General features: G+C 36.2%; 1 protein-coding gene across 9 annotated transcripts in view; it reads right to left on the reverse strand.

The window, feature by feature from the left end:
* Positions 1-20,743, reverse strand: part of LOC129771390 (uncharacterized) — a 174,903-nt gene that overhangs the window by 93,249 nt on the left and 60,911 nt on the right. Inside the window, exon 1 of one of the 9 annotated variants that reach the window (XM_055774987.1) lies at positions 2,549-2,660. The exons of the other annotated variants lie outside the window; for them this stretch is intronic. The gene's annotated coding sequence lies outside the window, so the exon portion shown is untranslated. Of the gene's footprint in view, positions 1-2,548; positions 2,661-20,743 lie in introns of those variants that run through there. 9 annotated transcript variants of the gene reach the window in all.

Below are 20,743 nucleotides of genomic sequence, written 5' to 3' on the forward strand. Positions count from 1 at the left end.
TGTTCCAATGTATGGACGACTTGTTTTTAATATTTAAAATATAAAAATATAAATATTTTTTTGAAAAAATATCGCTGAAAAAAAATATTTAAAAAATTAAAACTCATTTTTCTCAAAAAATTATGTTTTCTAAATTCTGAAAAAATTATATAAACAGCCCTTACACTGCACCTTGGGAAAATATGCCACTCCAACTAAACCAAGCCTCATTTTGCGGAACGTTATGTGTTTCTTACAACGTTTTTGTATGCATCAGAAAATTTAAATTTACTCTCTAGGTGAATAGACCAAGCTTATTTCATACATGTACCTACTATATCGAATATGATTTGAACAAATTTGGACGAAAAAATGCATAAATCTATCTCATTTAGCTTGATATGTGTGAGTGACCACTTTGTCCCCACTAAGTGACCACTTTACCTCCAAGCAAACAAAAAAGATCGATTTTTTATCTTTTTTTTTCTAATGATGAAAAATGTACTATTTTGAATTTTTATAGTAAAAGCCGTATGCTATCTTGAACAACAATGAGTTGAACTATAATATTCTAAGAGAAACGGGAATTGTAGCGGTATGTGGACGCTGGAAATGGGCATATTCCTTACCACTATGACCACTATGCCCCCACTTCCCCTAAATAGATTAATGAATCTATTGACATTAGATCATAAACGCATGTTGGTGTTGAATACTTTTGTACTCGCTTGACGTTGTGCAGATCTTCCCTTCCCTGTTTCCCTAATACGTACTTTTAAACTGAGAAGCCTGGGAAAATTGTCATTTCTGATACTAGTTACTGATACTGATACATACTACAAATTTATTTGTAACGAAGAACATAATCTATTACGAAAATAATATTCGAAGTGGTTAATACGTGGATTGCATGATATAATTGCATAGTTCTACGTCAAAAATATGCGGTCGTGTCCTAGATACAACCCCTTACAATTTTTTTTGTCATTTTTGGAACAGCACAATAAAGAACGCAGGATTAATTTTTGTGTTACTATTCTAAAAGTACGTTGGAATGATAAGAGGCTGATTCGGTACGTTCTTAAGGACATGTATCCACCGAACTACATTGAATTACGACCCATCAAAACCCATTGAGCCATGATGAAGCGGGAACTCAAAAAAAGGCAAGAAAAAACAACCTAGCTCATGATTATCCAAGAAAACTCGGAAACGTTGCCAGTACGAATTGGTGTAGACTAATCATATATCAAAGTGATGAGGTTTAGAGTCGAATGAATTCCAAAGTTTGAAGCTTCTCAAATACAAACAAGGAGGGAAAGTGATGGAACTCAAGGTTTAAAATCCCAATAATTTCATAATTTAAAGGATGCAGGGAGCCTATATACTTTAGTTTCATCATAATTCCATAAAATTCCTGGACTGCTGGTCTCCTTCTAAAATTTTGGCCTTATTTACCCTTTGCACTCGAGGGTCGCAGTTACGTCACCCGAATGAATTGATGCGTTCAGTCGAAATGCGCTGCACGGTGTTTTGAATCCCGATCTGATTTTCAAGTGCCTGTGAAATGCTTCCCTAATTCAACCGAAATCGTCCTAAGTTGCAGATTTCCTAGCGCGAAAAAGAGTGAATACAAACCAAACAAAATTGGAACAGAAATTATTAAAATAGTTTACTACGGAACATTTTTAATTCAAAGGAGGAGTCTGAAAGTCTCTGAATTTTGCGAAAAACTCAAAACAATTTCTTCTTCAATTAATTTATTGCGGTCGAGCGTATAATTTGTCGAATAGCTGCACGTTGAAACACCACGGACGGTCATGAATTCTCTTTAGCAGAACACCATAAAAACGTATCGAGTTATTGTCTGCGGAAGTAAGTACAAAAACATGGACCGTTGTGACCTAATTGTCGGGTGAAGAAGTTGTGTTTAAGTAGAATAAGCCGTTTCGCATTTTTCTAGCTGATCCTTGGAATTCAATTCTCCTGAAAACTTCATGAACAACATACTTCGGAACGCTATGAACGCTATGATTTGATAATTTGACTTCCGTTCATTTAACATGGCTTCGCCGGATCGTTGGATCTTATTTACGGTTTACTTTCGAGATTTTTCCCACTGATAAGCGTTTGCCGTGAGCAAATATTTCGTTCCGAGTTCAAGTAGCAGCAGTCTCTGTCGCACGCTGCATTTGTATCGCTACATTGGCACTTTTGCGTTCTCCAAATGGTGCGCTTTATACTGAGATGCGATTGTTCACTACGGGATTTAAATTCGAAAAAAAGATAGACTGTTGTCCCAAAAATGTCCTAGAATAAATTGCGATAAATACGCTTGGACCCTACTCAGCAGTGACGTTCCGCTGCTTATCATTTGTTGAATTCGATATATCAACTCGCTTATTTTGCCCTCGCTTTCATTCACAGAACATTGAGCAATTTGGCGAAAGATCTTTCCAAAGCGTTCAATATTGCTCTTTCTCACTAAATCTTATCAGTAACTGATACCACTGACAGGTGTCCCCTCGTCAGAAACAAAAAAGAACAAATTCTTGTCACCCGATCGAACCTTTTTCCACAATGCTTTTTTCTTTATCAACAAACACTGCAAAAGATATTCACACAATTGCTTCACAACCGGCGGCAAGTGCTTTGCAGAGCCTGAAACCGTTCGCGCCCCATTCAAAACTGACGGAGCACGAGTTGCGTTCAGCCTTTGGCAGCCTGCGCCCGAAAGCTTTCGGCGCCGCTCGGAGATATGGGGAGTCCGCGCTACCGCCCCGAGTGTGAGCGAGCAGCGCCAAAACACAAAAATTAATGATGTTTCAAGTTCGACAAATAGGATGGCCCCCGCTTCATTGGTAGGGTGCGCGGAGGAAGATCGCGATATCGCCGTACGTACGCTCAAAGGTAAACAACAAGTGGGATCGGATTCGGAAGAGTGGAGGATTCCTCCTTTTTGGTCGTTTGTTTATCGTCCGGCAGGTTGACAGACAACATGTGCTTTCGCAACCCGCACTCGGTGGCTTCCCCTTCTTGGAAAAGAATTGAATTTGATTCTGATGGTGATATATTTTTATTTATGGCGATATGGCGTTTAAATAAACGTCATGTTTGACACATTCGGATGAATCGTTTAGTTTTGGTCTCGGAATTGAATTCTAAGAAAAATAAACTTCAGTGTTTCCAATTTTTTGCACACGAATGAGAAAGTCCATATGGCACGAATCATTAAATGAGTTTTGATGAAACACAAAACATGAAACAAAAAACACAATTTCGTAACAAGTTTTTGGGAAATCGAATTAAATCTAATCAACGCACCGGTTAAAGGCTTGTTTTATGAACCTTAGCTTGCAAGATATGAATAATTGAACGGATAAGATGAGCAGCTTCACTCAAGCGGCGAGAAAAGTGAAAGAAGCGAATGAAAGTTCACTTCGATTGTAACTTCGGCAATTGCATCACCATTGCCATGCTGTTCGAGGGTTCGAGTTGTTCGAGTTTTCTGCATTTGATAAGCGATAGATATCATGTTAATTATTGTTATATTGGGCGCTACAGTCCAACGTTTGCCCACAACATATTAATAGCCTCATTTAGTTGTGTAATTTTCGATGGTCATTAATTTTCGCAAGTGAGGTAAACTTGTCGCAGCGCTCAACTTCATAAAGGTAACAAAGTTATATTTGTAATATCACTACGAAAAACCTCAATTAGATTTTTAACCTCATTCAATATACCATTCGTAATTGATTACCACTGAGTAGCTTTCAATATATTGGGCGTACCTTTTCGACTCTCTTTATTGGCTTTCCCTATTGATAACCATGGCCTTGCACAAATATTTTGCACTATTATAAAATTTGTACTATGCACTACACTCTGTCCAACTTCTATAAGACCACCCCGATTGTATTTCGTTGCAACACAAACAGTTAGAATTTCATCAAGATACATCATCAAGATATATTCATATTGTAGAATGCTTAGAATAAAGTATATTTAACGTCAATTACGTTCAAAAGAGTTGTTCGTTTATTTATTGTGCTTAAATATGATAATTTCAGCTGTCCAGTTTCTATAAGACCATTTCAATCTTCATAAGTATTATCAATGAAAAATTCAAAACGGTCGGCTGATTCACATGTCAATAATTTGTAACCTTGCCATTTGGGCTAACAGCCTGGAAAATTCGCGTTGGCATACTATTTACAAAATTCTGCTGAACGGATTTCTCGATATTTTTCAATTTCTCCGAAATTTTGAACTTGAGTTCTTCAATCGTGGTGTACCGCTTTCCCTCTGTGTAGATTCTTCGTACAAGGATCCCCCTAAGATTTTCAACAGGATTCAAATCTGGAGAGCGAGCCGGCCGGTCCCTAAAAATTTAGTTTTTGGTCCTTTTGTGACGATATCCACGAAAAACGGTAGGAGAGAGGATTCCAGAACATGTATGTAATCCTTGAATCATGTAAAAGCTATCTTGAGCTTTCCGGTTGCACAGAATCCCGACCAAACCATGCACGAACCTTCACCAAAATTCCTGGTTGAAAATACTGTTTCTCCTCCCGTAAATCAGGTCAGTTGCCGTTGAAATCATCAGGACCATCCAAATTGAACTTTTTTCGTCAGTGAAGATAAACTATACATTGAAAAACTTTTCGTTATGGTATATAACGAAAAGGTATTCTTTTGGAAACATTCTTCGTCATAACATACCATGCCCCACTGTCGGTTCATGTGAGCTTTGGCAAAACTCAGACGTCTTCCGATGTGAGATGATGTAAGCTTAAAAGGTTAATTAATCCCTCTTTATGTGAGGGCTCTTTACCAAAACATTTCCATTTAAATTCAAATATTCCTTTATTTGCATAAGCGATTTTGAGGTATTCGAAGCTGTTTTAACTATTTTCCGTTTACCCCGGTCAGAGAGTTTCGATTTACGTGGAGTTTTCTCCTTCTTACCGTATCCTTGGGGATTCACCAAATAATTGAGCACTACTTGATGAGATCGTCCAATTCTACGAGCTATTTCTCTCATACTAACATTTTCCTGGTGAAATGCATCAATTTGTCTTTCTTCTCTCTCCGTTCAGAATTTTCCAGATTTATTCATCAAAACAACTAAAACAACGGAAAACGTAACTGGTCTTATACAAACTTGACACTTGAAAAATACAAAAACATTCGTTTACGCATAGCGCTCGCACACACACACACATATGAAAATCATGCAATGTATGGTGATCACAAATACAAACACACTAGAATATAAATTGAAGCATTGTTTGTTTACAATGACACAAATAAGCAAGATTATCACCTGGTATTATAGAAGTCGAACAGAGCGTATTACTAAAAATATTGCTTTTTGTTTGGTTCAGTTATGAGTTACAGAAGCATCTGTGTTCCATCAGGATAACGCTGTTCCACACACATCGGTAGTGATTCGCTAGAAGTTTCGTAAGATTGGTTGAGAAATCAATATGCAACTTTATAATCTGACACGCATTACTCATTATGGCGAATAACTTAGTTGGAAAAAATGAAAGAACTTTCAAAATGACAGCAAGTTATCGAACAAAACGGTACATGAATCAAATCATTATAATTATGCTGAATAAAGCCTTGAAACTTACAGAAAAATAATTGTTTTGTTTTTTTCCGAACATAATTTCTCTCAATCAAATACTAAACGAAGAAGTCATATAGGTCATTACAGTCAATTAATATTAATACAAATCGTACTAACTCTAATTAGTACAAATATTTCACTCTTGTGAAAATAAAAACAATGACTGACGCATTGACAACATTTTGACACGAGAGGGTTCGCTTTGTCATCCATTCAAAACAGAGTGAATATACACGATCATTAAAAACTAATTTCTCCCATTTGTCTTTCCCATCGTTTGACAATGACAAAAATAGTTTAGAAGAATCATGGTGCAATCATGCAATTATTATCGCATAAGAAGTTTAGTAATGATTTGGTATCCTAGAACTATTTTTTTTATATAGGGTAAATGATATCGGTTTGTCCGATTTGGGGTGTTTTTACGCAACTAAAGGGTGTTCGGATCAAAAAGTGGTCAACTTATTTTTTCTAATCATTCATATAAAAAAACCTGACCACCCCTCATTTTGTAGGTGTGTGTGTGTAGAATGATGCCTCTATTTGGATTTTGACATTTGATCTTTAGTTATCAAAATGGTGTTAAAGCAAGAGGAGCGACGAATCAAAATTTAGTACATGCGTCGTGAAAATCCAAACTACACGCACGCAGAAATAGCAAAATCGTTGAATGTGGCCAAATCAACCGTCACCAAAGTAATAAAAGTGTTCGGGGAACGTTTGTCGACAACTAGAAAGCCTGGATCTGGGGGAAATCGAAAGCCGGGAGCCGCAGTGACGAACAGAAGAGTGGCTAGCGCTTTCGAGCGCAACCCCAACCTCTCCGTTCGAGATGTCGCAAATATATTGGGAATATCGTCTACTACTGTGCATGAAGCTAAAAAACGTTCCGGACTATCGACTTATAAGAAGGTTGTGACTCCAAATCGCAACGATAAGCAAAACCTTACGGCAAAAACAAGATCTCGGAAGCTGTATACGACATTGTTGACAAAGTTTGATTGCGTGGTAATGGACGACGAAACCTACGTCATGGCAGACTTCAGACAGCTTCCTGGACAAGAGTATTATACAGCAACCGGAAGGGGAAAGGTGGCAGACATTTTCAAGCATATTAAACTATCAAAGTTTGCCAAGAAATATCTCGTTTGGCAAGCTATCTGTACCTGTGGCTTGAAGGCGACATTTTCGTTGCAACCGGGACCGTCAACCAGGAAATTTACGTGAAAGAGTGTCTTCAAAAGCGTTTGCTGCCTTTCCTCAAGAAACATGACTTGTCTGTGCTGTTTTGGCAGGATGCCACTGCCATTATGGAAAAAAGGCCATGGAGTGGTATGCCGCTAACAAGATGCAGGTTGTGTCCAAGGATAAGAACCCTCTCAACACATCAGAACTTCGCCCAATCGATAAATATTGGGCGATAGTTAAGCAGAACCTTAAGAAGACCCAAAGAACTGTTAGCATCGAGAAGCAGTTCAAAGCAAACTGGCGTTCTGCGGCGAAGAAAGTGGATAAGGTGACTGTACAAAATCTGATGGCAGGCGTCAAACGAAAGGCTCGCCAATTTGGACTAGGTCGACCGGAATCTTAACTGAGTATTTTTTCCGTCTTTTATACATATTGAACTTCAAAAAGGAAGATGCTTTGATTTTTTTAATAAACAAATAATCGATTTACACGCAATTTAGTTTGACCACTTTTTGATCCGAACACCCTTTAGTAAATGCAAATCGATTTTTCTTTATGAAAATCACATATAATCGATACGAGTTTGAGTTTGTTGAAAAGGCCTAGTTACTAATACTACCATAAGGTGTTGAATTTTTTCAAATTTTTATGTTTTTTAGCGATTTTCCTCAAAGAGGAATTATGATCATGGTTTGACCACCTCTGATCATGGTTTGTCCGGTTTGAGAAATCACCACTTTTGAATGAAAACATTCAAATTCTCAAGTAGATGTTGCATTTATCATTGCTTGAGTTTACTGTCATCATATTGATTCATTCATAATTTAGGGTTTCTTCAGAATTTTGCCTTTTATTGTGCATTTAAAAAGTGTTACCCTCAACACACTCAACACAAAGAAACCATATTTCTGCTATGCGCGAAGGACACAATAAACAAAATGCAGCCCACCAAGCGGTTGCCATAGCAATCATGTGCCAAATAATCATCTGGTGATCGATTAAAAGTTAGCTCGAATGAGGGGCGCATTGACATAAATAGAAGGTGTATTTTATAATCCTTTAAAACATGTGATTCCGTAAAAATGTTTTGTTTTGATACATTCGAATACCTGATTTGACAAAAGTGTGCTAAATTAGAGCATTCAACAAAGTGGACAAACCATGATCATATTTTCGAATGGACAAACCAAAATCATTTATCTTATAAGGTTTTTGAGGAGATAGTTCCGCTGAAAAGATGTACTCCCAACTTTGCTGATAAATAGTCAACTGAATTCCAATGAAAATATACCTTATCGACAATACGTACAGAACGTAAGGAGATTCACCATTGTAAAATTGTAATGTCACGAACAATCAGCAGAATATTGTAATAATAACCTCGAGTCAACTGCGAATAATCGGTTAAATATAGGATTGGGGAAAAAGAAATGTCGTATTTCTGATCGAAATTTGATGCTTTATTCAACATACTTAAAATTATCTAATTTAAGTCAAATAGGCGCCGTTTTGTTCGCAAACTTGTTGCCATTTAAAAGGCAACTTCATTATCCCCCCGAGCGTTGTCCTGGTGGAAAACAACACCATTCCTATTGATCATTTCTGGCCGCTTCTGGTCAATCGTCTGCTTTAAACGGTCAAGCTGCTCACAGTAGAGAACCGAGTTGAGGGTCTGGCCATAGTTGAGCAGCTCATAGTGAATGATTCCCTTCCAATCCCACCAGACACACAGCAAAACCTTCCTGGCCGTCAATCCGGGCTTGGCGATGGTTTGGGCAGGCTCACCGTGCTTCGACCACGACTTTTTTCGCTTAAGGTTGTCGTACGTGATCCCCTTTTCATCACCAGTCATCATCTTCTTCAAAAATGGACGAATGACGATTTTATCGGTTTCCACGACGATTGGCCTACCAGTACGGGGTGTATCTTTGACAGCCACTACACCAGAACGAAATCGATCAAATCAACGCTGTGCTGTGCGAATCGTTATAGTCTTCTTCTTCTTCAATGGCACTAACGTTCCTAGAGGAACTTCGCCGTCTCAACGTAGTATTACTTGCGTCATTTTTATGTACTTAGTTGAGATTTCTATGCCAAATAACACGCCTTGAATGCATTCTGAGTGGCAAGCTCTAGAATACGCGTGATCACAGTGCAAGTTGGAGGAAATTTCTTTGACGAAAAATTCCCCCGACCAGAACGGGAATCAAACCCGAACACCCGGCATGTTAGTTATGACGCTAACCACTCGGCCAAGGGAGCATCGTTATAGTAACGGGTCCATAAACTACACGATTTTTTTTCGGCCGCCTTCGTTGCAGTTTTACCTCGCAGGTAGTGAAAACGTAAAATATGGCGAATTTCTTGCTTGGTGGACTCCATTTTTGACGCGCTATAACTTGAGACTGAAAAGGACAATCACAACACTGTCAAAACAGATGGTCGTCTTTAAATAGCCGTATAGTATGACCCGATGCGATAAGTACAACACAAGATATGTTCAAATGTTGCCATATATTGACAATATACGATATTTCTTTTTCCCCAACCCAATACTATCTATTGCTATTGTTCATCGCTATTGAGAAGTAATCATTTTTGTACCATGAGATCAGTCCAGAATAAATCACTAAGCGAAACGGTTAGATTGTTTTCCACTTCACCCAGTGCGTAAGTTTAATCCGCGGAACTTTGAACCCGAAATTAAATTGAACTCGGTTCATTTTTGCCGTTATTTAACAGTGGCCATTTTCGTTAAAGATTAGTTATTTTTCATGAAAAATCTTTGTTTAGTAACCCATAACAAATCGAAAAAATAGGATTCCGAAAAACGGCAATGTAACGCTCTAGATAATTCATTTTTACATGTTGATATATGTTGATATTTCATCCAAATCGGTCGAGTAGATCCTGAGATATCGATACCACCAGTTGAAAAAATATGGTTTCGAGAAAAACACGTTTAAAAATTCGTACAGCAATACTATATCCTTGAGGTGACTTCATACTCTTGGCTGTAACTTTCCAACGAAATAAAATATCAAAAAATCTTTTTAGGACAACATTTCTGGGGGCATCCCAAAAATGCAAAAAAATCGACTTTTTTTGTTTTCCAGACCGGGGTCGCTCCTTAAATCATCAACTTGCGAGCGAAGGATTGCGTTATTTTCTGTGTGTTAGAGATATTTGCAAATTGCGCGGGAAATGGGGTCCAAAATATAATTTTTTAGCGGTAGATAATTTTTGCACCACTAAAAAGAAGCGGCCAAATATTATTCGGAACAGGGTTTAAGTATAAAGGTGGCCATACAGTGTTTGTCCGGAAATCAAACCATTGGGATGATCAATTACGGAATGGAGTTCAATCTGGATGATCAAGACGGCTCCAGTATTTCCTGGTACGATAAACGAATAGAACAGTACTCCAAAGAAAAGAGAAACATCGGTGGCGGAACGGTGATGATTTAGTTTGGATTCCCAACGTGGTTAGGAATACTTCGACCTATTTTATCACGGCCAGAATGAACTCTAAGTATTATTATTGTGTTATTGACGAGCAGGTCCTCATACTATTTTCTGAGGAAATGATGAATTACACCACGGTTTTCTGCAAGATAACGCTATTTGTCAAGCTTCTACGCTACGAAACATTTGTTCCGGGGCCTAAACATGTGTTGTCCATGAATGTTAAAAATGTTCGAAATGAGCAAATCTGCATTCAAACACCATAAAAGGATTCAAAGAATCGATGCCACGCCGCCTAAAAGAGGTCGAAGCCAAGAAGGACAATGCGACACATTTTAATAAGTCGCTTGACAAGATTGCGGTACAAACTTTCATAAATAAATATTAGGTAGTTTCCTTGAAAAGTTGCATTTGTTTTTAGACTCATTTCCATACCGAAATTAATAAACGTTCAAATAATAACACATGCATATACACAATTGACAAACCGATTAAAATCGAGTACTAACTACTACATACTACAAATAGCCAAATACTGATATGATATCGAGGTTATTCATGATGATCAAGAAAGAGCATAAAAAACTCTGTGTTTATACTTATTTTCAGCAGTGTATCCCATCATAACAACGCTCGGCTTCATAATGCCACACCAGAACTATTTGGAAATAGGAAATAACGATTATGCCTTTCAAACAGGGCCAATTAAATACTTCTTGGAATAATTCCTGACCTCAAAAAACGGACAACGGTTCTATTCACAGGTAGTCCAAAATTACCGGGAGTAATTGTTTTTCCAGAAAAAGGTAGCTAATTTCGATAAGTCTTTATAATAAAAATATACTAAACTACAGCTGACGATATGATAATCGCAAATGATGTTTTGGTAGTCACCACCTTATTGGGCCAACGGATAGACGGATGTACTGACTAGTTACTTCAGATGGGATTGGAGCTGAGTGAAATAAATTATTATTGTGTCTTTCCATGAAGTGTAAAAATTATAATTCAAAAAGCAAAATTTATCAATTTGGAACTCGATAGAAAATGTTGACGAACGATTTTTTTGAGCGCGTGACGTTAACATGGCGTAGCCAGCGATTATCGGAGCACCCGCGTTCGGAGGTCATAAATAATCGCCGCCCAGCCATCATAGCCGTGAAATGACGTACCACGAAAAAAAACAACCCAACTTGGAATAGGGTACTGCTCGTCCTTCGATGATTAATATATTTTTTGGACGATAAGAATATGATTTGAGCAGCCACCGATTTAATCCAGCGAAGGTTCTGGAATGCACATAGGTGTTCCCAACATAATATGATGATTACCAGAAGGCGATCCTATTTCTCCTCGACGAGAGGTGGATAAACAAAACTGGCTAACAGCAGGCAGCAATTTATCGCCACTCAAGAGCCCATCAAAACGAGTCGGTTTAGGGAGAATTGATATACTTTAAACAGAATTAGTGACATTTGAATGATTTATTTTTATTACCGTCAAAATTCAATGAACGTGAATTGTCGTTCACAACATTTTAGTTAGAACAGAAAATTTACAGAACAATTCGAAGGTTGAATCATCCGGAGCCAATATTTCCAAAGCTTACTCGCTAATCTATTTATCAATCGGTATAAATATTTACGTTATCTTCGCAAAACGCACCAATTCCACGAAGGCATTAGTGTCAATGATAAGCTCACACTGCAACGGGTGTGGAACGGTGTATGATTATGTACAGCGAAACGCTTTTCCGGTTTTATGCTCCCCCAATGTCGTCTATAATCAACTGATGAGATAACGATAAATCATACAGGGACGTAAAAGGTTAGCTGTGGTCCTGCCATATTGAAGTGAATTCAATCGAACGTGATTATTTCCTCTTTTAAACGTGCAACTTAATTCGGTCCGTTTTTTTTTGCATGAAAAACACATTTATTTGATTAAAAGAATCAATAAATACATTATTCGAAGCCATCGCTAGTCAATACATGTTCCCATCTTTTCGGAAATTTACGAATTCAGTCGCGAAAGAAAAATTGAAAATTGAAAAATTGTAAAATTTGCACTTGTTGTGCAAAACTAAAAACAATATTTAGTTGACAGATGTCGACACCTCACAATTCTGCAAAAATCCGCTATCATCCTCGACTATTTATAGCACCTTGAGTCATCTCATGAGACAGAACGTATTAAGTTGCACACCCAATAGTTTGTATGAATAGAACAGAAGTGCCGCTTCATACAATCTACTTAACAAGAAGAAAATGTTCATTGACTTGTCGAGATAATTATTTCATCTTATTGTAGCCTGGGTATTAAAAGGATTAACACCATATCTCGAAAATAATGGGTATTTTTATAGAGGTATAGAACTTCAGATTGGCAACATCTTTTTATATGTGCGCTATTTCAGCAGTTGTCACAAGCAGTGTTGCCACACGTACAAATTTATCTGAAATGGTACAGATTTTCTTGTTATTTTTGGTATAGATTCTGTATGGTACAGAGTACAGATTTTCGTCAAAAAGTACAGTTTGGTACAGATTTTTTCCATTTGTGAAATTTCCTACACTTGAACAAAGCAACATTAAGGTACATAACGACTTTTACGCCGCAGTATCGCTTGGCACTGCTGATCTTAAAAGCATTTACAATGCAATGATTGATCAGTTTCATAAGGACGAAATTTCTTACAAGGATCGTCTGAAAGGATTCGCGTCGGACGGTGCGAAGTATGTTTTGCCCCAGACCAACAGATTGAATCGATAGTTCCAGCCTGAAAACACTGAATTCACGATGCTACATGAAGAGCTGAAAGATTTTTATTTGATCATTCTCACTAATATCTGCGAGGAACCTTGCGTTGTTTCAATGTCCAATGCTATTAAATATAAAGATCATTTGAAAAGCGACAAGAATTTTAGGTTGGAATAGCAGCAGAAGAAATTATCAGAACAATGGACAGCGAAGGGCAGATCATGTCAAAGGATATTAATCGCAGTTTTATCGTGGAGCTGATCAAACAAATGAGAAAAAGATTCGTTTTTGATGATTCGACGCTCAAGTCTACGGTAATGTTAAATCCCAGAATTTTTTCCAATTTGACTAGCATTAACGTTGTAGTAGAAGTGTTTCCAGGATTCTACAATATGAATGTACAATATGTGGAGAATTAATTCTGTAGCCTAAAGATAAAATTACTTCGCAAGGAAATCACAATTTCAGAAAACGAGCATGTGCAGGGTTGGTTTTCGGTGCTTCGATGCCTTGTTTGTAACGATCTCACTATGCCTCACTCCTCTGCAACTGTCGAGCGACTTTTTTCTGAACAAAAATGAGCTTTGAAATCGGCTCAGCAACGATACGATGAACGCTATTTTGAGATCAACGGATGTGGTCAAACATCGTGGTGGCAGCTCGAAAATTTAAAAAAATTATAGTATGCAATCTAGATTCAAAAAAACTTTGTATAGGGGAAATCAGGGTAAAACCTACCCCCTACACCCTAAGGATTTCTACATATTCCCAAGATTTACCATGTGTCTTCGACTTGTAATCGTTACATAACATCTCTTCAACTGTTTGTGAACCATTCTACAGTATCTATTAATCATTTTTGAGTAGAACTCGAATTTTGATAGAATACAAAAATCGATGTTTTCAGGGTAAAACCGACGGCGCCAGTGGTTGTATGGTTAGCGTAACAGCCTCACAATCCGATCGGCCTGGGTTCAATCCCAGCTGGCGTCGTTGGGATTTTCTGAGGCGAAAAATCTCTGGTTACGTCTTCCTTCGGAGCGGAAGTAAAAGAAGTTGGCCCGGCTCATGAGTTGTTGAGTCTGATAGGTAGGAACAGGTGGAGTCGCCTCCCTGATGTCGGTGATTGGCACTAAAGTGGCGGAAATAGGCCGACGAAAAATAAGCGAAGATAAAAAAAAAAAAAAAAAAAAGGGTAAAACCGACACCTTTGAAGAAATGAATGAAAACTTGTTACAATAATTTCAAACTATTCAGAGGTTATCTTCCAACTTAGGTGAACATCCACGTGAAATGTGCCGATGAACCATGAACTCTGTCAGGCTTTTTTGTTGACATGCCCGATTCAACGTTGGTATTGGCTGTTTTATCAGTTCAGCTCAGTCGTTTTGTCTTTCGAATATAAACACGAGGAATCTACAAAAAGTAAGAACGCATTTTTCCTGTCTGTGAAACACAAACCAGGTGTTGGTTTTACCCTGACTAAAGTTGTCGGTGTTACCCCGAATTGACTCGAAATTTCAATACAATGTTTTCGAGCATTGATAAGCAACAACACCACCTACCGTCTCATAAACTACACTGAACAATGATCTACGATGAATTAAGCCCATAAAAGTATCGAATATTTCAAAATTTTCCGACTTAAACAATTAAATTCCACGAGTAAAATTTTACATGGAATGTTTGCTGTTTGATAGCCGGTTCTGTTTTGTTGTTTATTTTGACAGCAAAGCGACGTCCGCCGCTGTGGGGTGACTCAGAACAAGAATGACAAGTGTGTGCAGGGGACATTGGAAAATTTTCAAAAAATTGCTTCTACCTGAAAAAATCAGGGGGTGTCGGTTTTTCCCTGAATAATTAAACACACGAATAGCTTGCAAATGTAAATGTAGTATTTGTAGTAAATAAATGAGTATTTTTTCAATGCTAATAAATTATTTTTTTCTCTACAACGATTCTTTTTCAGATTTTTGGAAAAAAAGTACAGATGAGTAAGATTTTTGACCCCTCTGGTACAGATCTAAATGTGGCAACACTGGTCACAAGTTTTGTGTTAATATTGATTTACAATTGAGTAATTACAAGTCAAATCAGTCGGCCGCTGAACCGATCTTCTCGGTTTTTTTTAAGCTTGGCACCAGTGTTTGCCAAATGATCCACTTATTGAAAAAATCGCTTTCGTTCGTTCAAATATGATCTTTCAGGAAACATTTCCCCCAGCGGTATTCGATTGTTGTTATGTGTTGCAAATCACGACACAAAAGAGAACGAGACAACTCTGCATCGGCTCGCACTTCATTGCACACCAGCATGCAAGCAAAGCTATCATATACGCTTTCGGTGCAGAAAGCTTATTTTCTTCTTTGCCTCTAACATATGCATACCGACCCCTCCATGCATCATGAAACAGCAGGATCGTACGGACAACGCAAAGCGGAAGATTCATATTCAGCTAATGTAGCAGATCCTGATTTTTAAGTCTCAGTGAGTGCAAACTATATGATTATTTAGCTCGATAGAGGCTAAGGGAAGGGTAGTCAGATTATATTTTCCATTTTTAACGCCTCTATCCCTTGAAATGTGTATATTCATATAGACCGCATAGTTTTACTAGCAACACCGCTCTCTTTCCCCATTTGTTGCTCTCCGCAAATGGTGACCGAATGATAACGTAATTTTTCTTGTATCATTTATTGCTTTGCACTTGCCTGTGCAGTGGGTTTCGCTATAGTAGAGCGGGACGATATATGCGGTTCAAACTTGTATGCAGGCTTCGAAAATGGTATGCGATGTTTGATACAGATCGGATATGCAATCAACAGTCTTCGTTCCTCTCTCAGTTTAATCACTAAATATTACACAAGTGATTACTGACATTCATACAAGTATCTGAATGATCCTCTCATATTTGGTTATATGTTCGTGAGAGTTTTCTTGCATGACACATTGTGTATCATTCGATTTTGATCGAAATCCAAACACTGCTTGGCACTTATGATGAAAGCTACACAAAATTACAATTTTTATTACCATATGGCCAATTCAAATTACGAAAGAATTTTGTAAAGGACGTATTCTAAATTATTGATCTTTTTAAAAAAATCGTAACTCGAAATCCAGATGTTCGATATGATATTTGACAATTTTTTGTAAAACCAAATTAATATTTACGAAAAAAAAACACTGTTAAAATCTCACTCAAAAATTTAATTTAATATTAAAAATTTTCATATCTCAAAACACCCCCTTTCAATATATCGTTGTTTACTTTCATTGGAAAACTCTTTCAATTCAACGAAATTTAACACATAACGGTGTCGTGTTGAACTCACCAGGATTTACAAATGATTTTCTAAAAATATATCAAATTTCAATTCTGTGAGAAATCCTAATCATATAAAAAAACCATTCTCGAGATATAACCATTTTTTTACAATGAAAATAAAGTCAGTGAAATTTATATACGATGTTGGAACCTTAATCGTAATGTCCAGCAGCAGTGCGCATTTTTTATTATTTCATGAACATGATTTTCATTTTATGAAGTTTATGATATCTTGAGAATGGTTAGTTCTAACATAAAACATTATTTATAGTTTTTTATGTAGAATCGTATATAGATTTTGTTTTTCGAATAGCTTCTCATAAATAAATTTGACTTTGCGAAGTATTGGAATTTCATAATTTTTTTTCAAAATTCATATCTCCATTTTGGAGAGTCCAACACTATATGTTAAAATTTGTTGAATTAATAGGGTTTTCTTACAAAAATATATCAAAAATTACCAAAGAGGGAGTGGATTTTGTTTGTGATATCAAATTTTTCAATATAAAACTCTTTTTTTTTCAATATTTTTAATACAGCATTTAAAATCAATCAATCAATCAGACAAATGTGGATTTCGTGTTACGATTTTTCGTAACAAGATCAATGATTCTGCATATGCGCTTTTCAAAAATCATACCTAATTTGCATTGGTCTATTGATAATAAAAATTGTGATTTTGGATAGCTTTCATCATAAGTATGATCGATATGTCAAATTGAAGCCAATGAGCTAGTCTTCTTTGAAAAAATATATTACACTTGCGATAAAATTGAATTTTGTTTTCGCAATTATTGATTGTGTTTGCTTTTTATAGTTTACACGGTTAAAGATGGAGGGCGATATATTCGTTTGTATTTTTTCTTGAAAGTTGAGGTTTTTTTTAAATAACATATCAAAAAATCAAAGAGGAATTTCTTTTCGTTTTTGAGTTACGATTTTTCAAAGTTAACAAGGTTTGGTTACAGAGGTAGCCTAATGAGAAATATAACAGATGTGCTAATTTTATTTCGAACGGCTGTTAAGAAAACACAGCTTTAATGTGTGAAATACAGTGCCTCTTCATACCTTCATACCTACATTTTGGTAAATCTAACCCGGAACCGTTATATGTCAACTTTTGTTGAATTGAAAGAGTTTTCCAATAAAAATATACAACACAATATCGAAAGCGGGCGTTTTGAGATATTAAAGTGTTTAATATTCAATCCAATTTTTTACTAAGATTTTTAAACAGTACATTTAAAATGCTTTTTTTTTATAAATATTTTATTAATTTTCCAACAACTTTGTCAATTATCAAATTTGGTCGGTGTTCAGTCAGACCGAACTAAGTAACATAAATATGATTTCGGGTAAATCGAACTCGAAGTTTAAAGCTGTGTATTTTTTGTACTTATAATATTGCCGTAAAAAAACTTTTTAAGGTCAATTAAGAGGTTTTTACGACTGTGCATGTGTACTTGGTCCACTCTGGCTGAACAATTTGATGATGAAATCATATAATTAATTCAGTACGCAGTCGAAATGGAATTTAAACAGTAGAATTTCCTCCACTAAATCTATACAATAAAACAAACCGGTTTTATGGCTTAAAACAGTATTTTATTTACCAAAAACAATTAATTAGTATGTATGTTCCAAAATCAGCAACTGAGAAAAATGCAATCAAAGATTTCTACCATGTTTGTCTACCAGAAACTTTAGAATTTCAGTTTAGCAATAAACCGGGTTTTTTATAAGTAGTAAACTATTGTTAGGTGAAATGTGAAAAATTACCCCACTATAATTAATCAAGCTTGATTACGAGTTTGAAAATTCGTGGTGGGACAGTTATGCTTAGAATATCAACATGGGATGATTGAACATGAAGTTGTTTTCTGAAATACTGGGAATAAACAATAAGTTTTTTTTGTGTTTTTATGAGTTTTTTTTATGTAAAGGTGCATAATAAAAAACATCGTTTAAGTAGATGGGAATGATCTGAATGACCTTTGCAGAATATAAGTCACATTGTTATTATGCATTTGCTAACAAGGTGTACACGTATTCTGTTAATCTTTTTTTTTGGGAATTAGTTCGTTCTTCCAAACCACAAATAAATGCATTAGCCCTGCTGGAAGCGTGATATAAAATTCTTGTACTTGGACCGATTCATTTATGATGGATCTATAAACAATATATGATGAGACAGTTATGCCTATAATATCAACATGGAACGATTGAGCTTGATGTTGTTTTTTTAAAGCTGAGAACAACCAATATTTTTTCATGTTTTTTTTCCGGAATATTAGGAATAATCGTTTTATGATGAAAAATGTCATAAAGTAACATAGGACAACTATGCGTAGAACGGCATTATATAAAAATGAAAATTGTGATTTTGGGTAGCTTCAATTGTATGTACCAAGTTTCAAAAAACTCGAAGAGGGTCGAGCCAAAACGCTTGCAAATTTACGAAAACTATGGTTGAGTTCGAGTCTAGGTGAACACATCAACCCATTTTAGGCGTTCCAAAAATCGAACAGCAATTTTGATAATTTTTCGCGGCTTTGAAAGGCAACCATATGGTAAGGTTTTGGCATCAAATGATAACCTAGTTTCTTAGCTACCACTTACTATCAATTTCATTCAATTATGTGTAAATTTATTGCACAATAAAATCGGTTTAAAGCAACTATGTGCGGAAAATACATAACCTTACAATAAACAAAACCTAATAAAATGTAAAACTTTGCAAACTTTTCTTCTATATTGCTTTGATAAAAGAACACACATTGTGATGTAGGAAAAAAACCATTGGATTGATTTTTTTATATTTTTTTTAAAGCTGAGGATTTTTTACATAACCTATTTCGATATCAGATAGGCTTTTTTGAGTATTGAGTATTGATTATTGATAGCTTTTGAACTACTGGACCGATTCAGATGATCGATATATCAAATTGAAGCCAATGAGCCAATTTCTTTTTAAATATTACACTTGCAACAAAATATATTTCCCGTGTTCCTATTTTTTATTCATTAAGCTATTGCAACCAAAACATCTAAACTTCGAAAATTCATAACATAAAAACAAAAAACAACACTTGGCTGATTTTTGGATGTGTTATGTAAAAATATCATAGCTTTCAAGAAAAAAATATGAAAAATATAGCACCCTTCGTCCCGAAAGAATATAAACCATAAAAAGCTAAAATAATCAATAATTACGGAAACAAAATTTTTTTTCGAATGTAATTTTTTTCGAATGTAATGTTTTTTTTTCTATTTTTTTCGAATGTAATTTTTAACAGAAAAGCTCATTGGCTTCAATTTGATATGTCGACCATCGAAATTGGTGTAGTATTTCGAAAGTTATAAATTTTTTGAAAAAGTAATATTTGGAAAGAAGGGGACAAAGTTGATTTTTGAACCACCCTAAAATGCAAATGGCCACCCTAATAATACGTCACCCTAAAATACGGGTACAATGTTTTGCGATAAAGAACAAAATAACCACTTTCCACGAAAATCAGAGAACCACTATAACCATTACATGCAAATCAAATGTCAAACTTCGTGGTATAGGTGCGTTCGTAATTCTTCGGATCGTTCAACGTTTACTCGCAATCGAGTAACTGACAACGTCTAAACCCGGCTTTAGGGAAATCGAGGAAAAAGCGTTTAAAATTGGACGATTTCCGTGACGCGGCTTACATTTAGTATCCCAATTTGTTCCTTCAATATATTCCCGAAAGCCTGCGTCACGCTACACACGAATGTGTAGAAGAGATGACTCTCAAAATCTGTAAATTCTGTATTAAACCAAAAAAAAAAAACTGTATTATGTATCTACAGATTCTTGATTCGAAAAAATCGGAAAAATCTGTAGAAATACACATTATTCTGTAAATATGGTAACCCTGCCTCCTACAGGATGAAAAAATGTAGGTTTTGGCCAATGTTTCGTTTGACGATTTTTCGATTTTTTGTCATTCTCCGGAAAACTGAAGAACGCAAAAAATAATCATAAAAGATTGGGGTTTCTGTATCCCCAATAATCAAAATTACACCAATGGCTGTCCATAAAATGATAATTTTTACAGCTTGATCGTTAATGGGTTAAATACATTCCTTTGGCGCTAATAACGACACTGAGCAGATGAAACCAGTTTGAATTAAATGAATTCGAAAAATCGCATTTATCAGTGAACCATCGTTATCTCTAAAAAGCGATTCGAAATTCCACCCACAAATTCGAAACAACCGTGCCGGAACCGCGCCGTATCTACCGCTGAAACAAGGCGCCCAATTACGGGAGTGTACATTCATGATGCGAAATAGCGCCAAAGTGTATAAAGGTGAAGTTCAACATGCACGTGCTGTTTTAGGAGTGTGGGGGC

The sequence above is a fragment of the Toxorhynchites rutilus genome, chromosome 2, assembly GCF_029784135.1.
Source record: "Toxorhynchites rutilus septentrionalis strain SRP chromosome 2, ASM2978413v1, whole genome shotgun sequence".
In the NCBI taxonomy this organism is placed as follows: domain Eukaryota; kingdom Metazoa; phylum Arthropoda; class Insecta; order Diptera; family Culicidae; genus Toxorhynchites; species Toxorhynchites rutilus.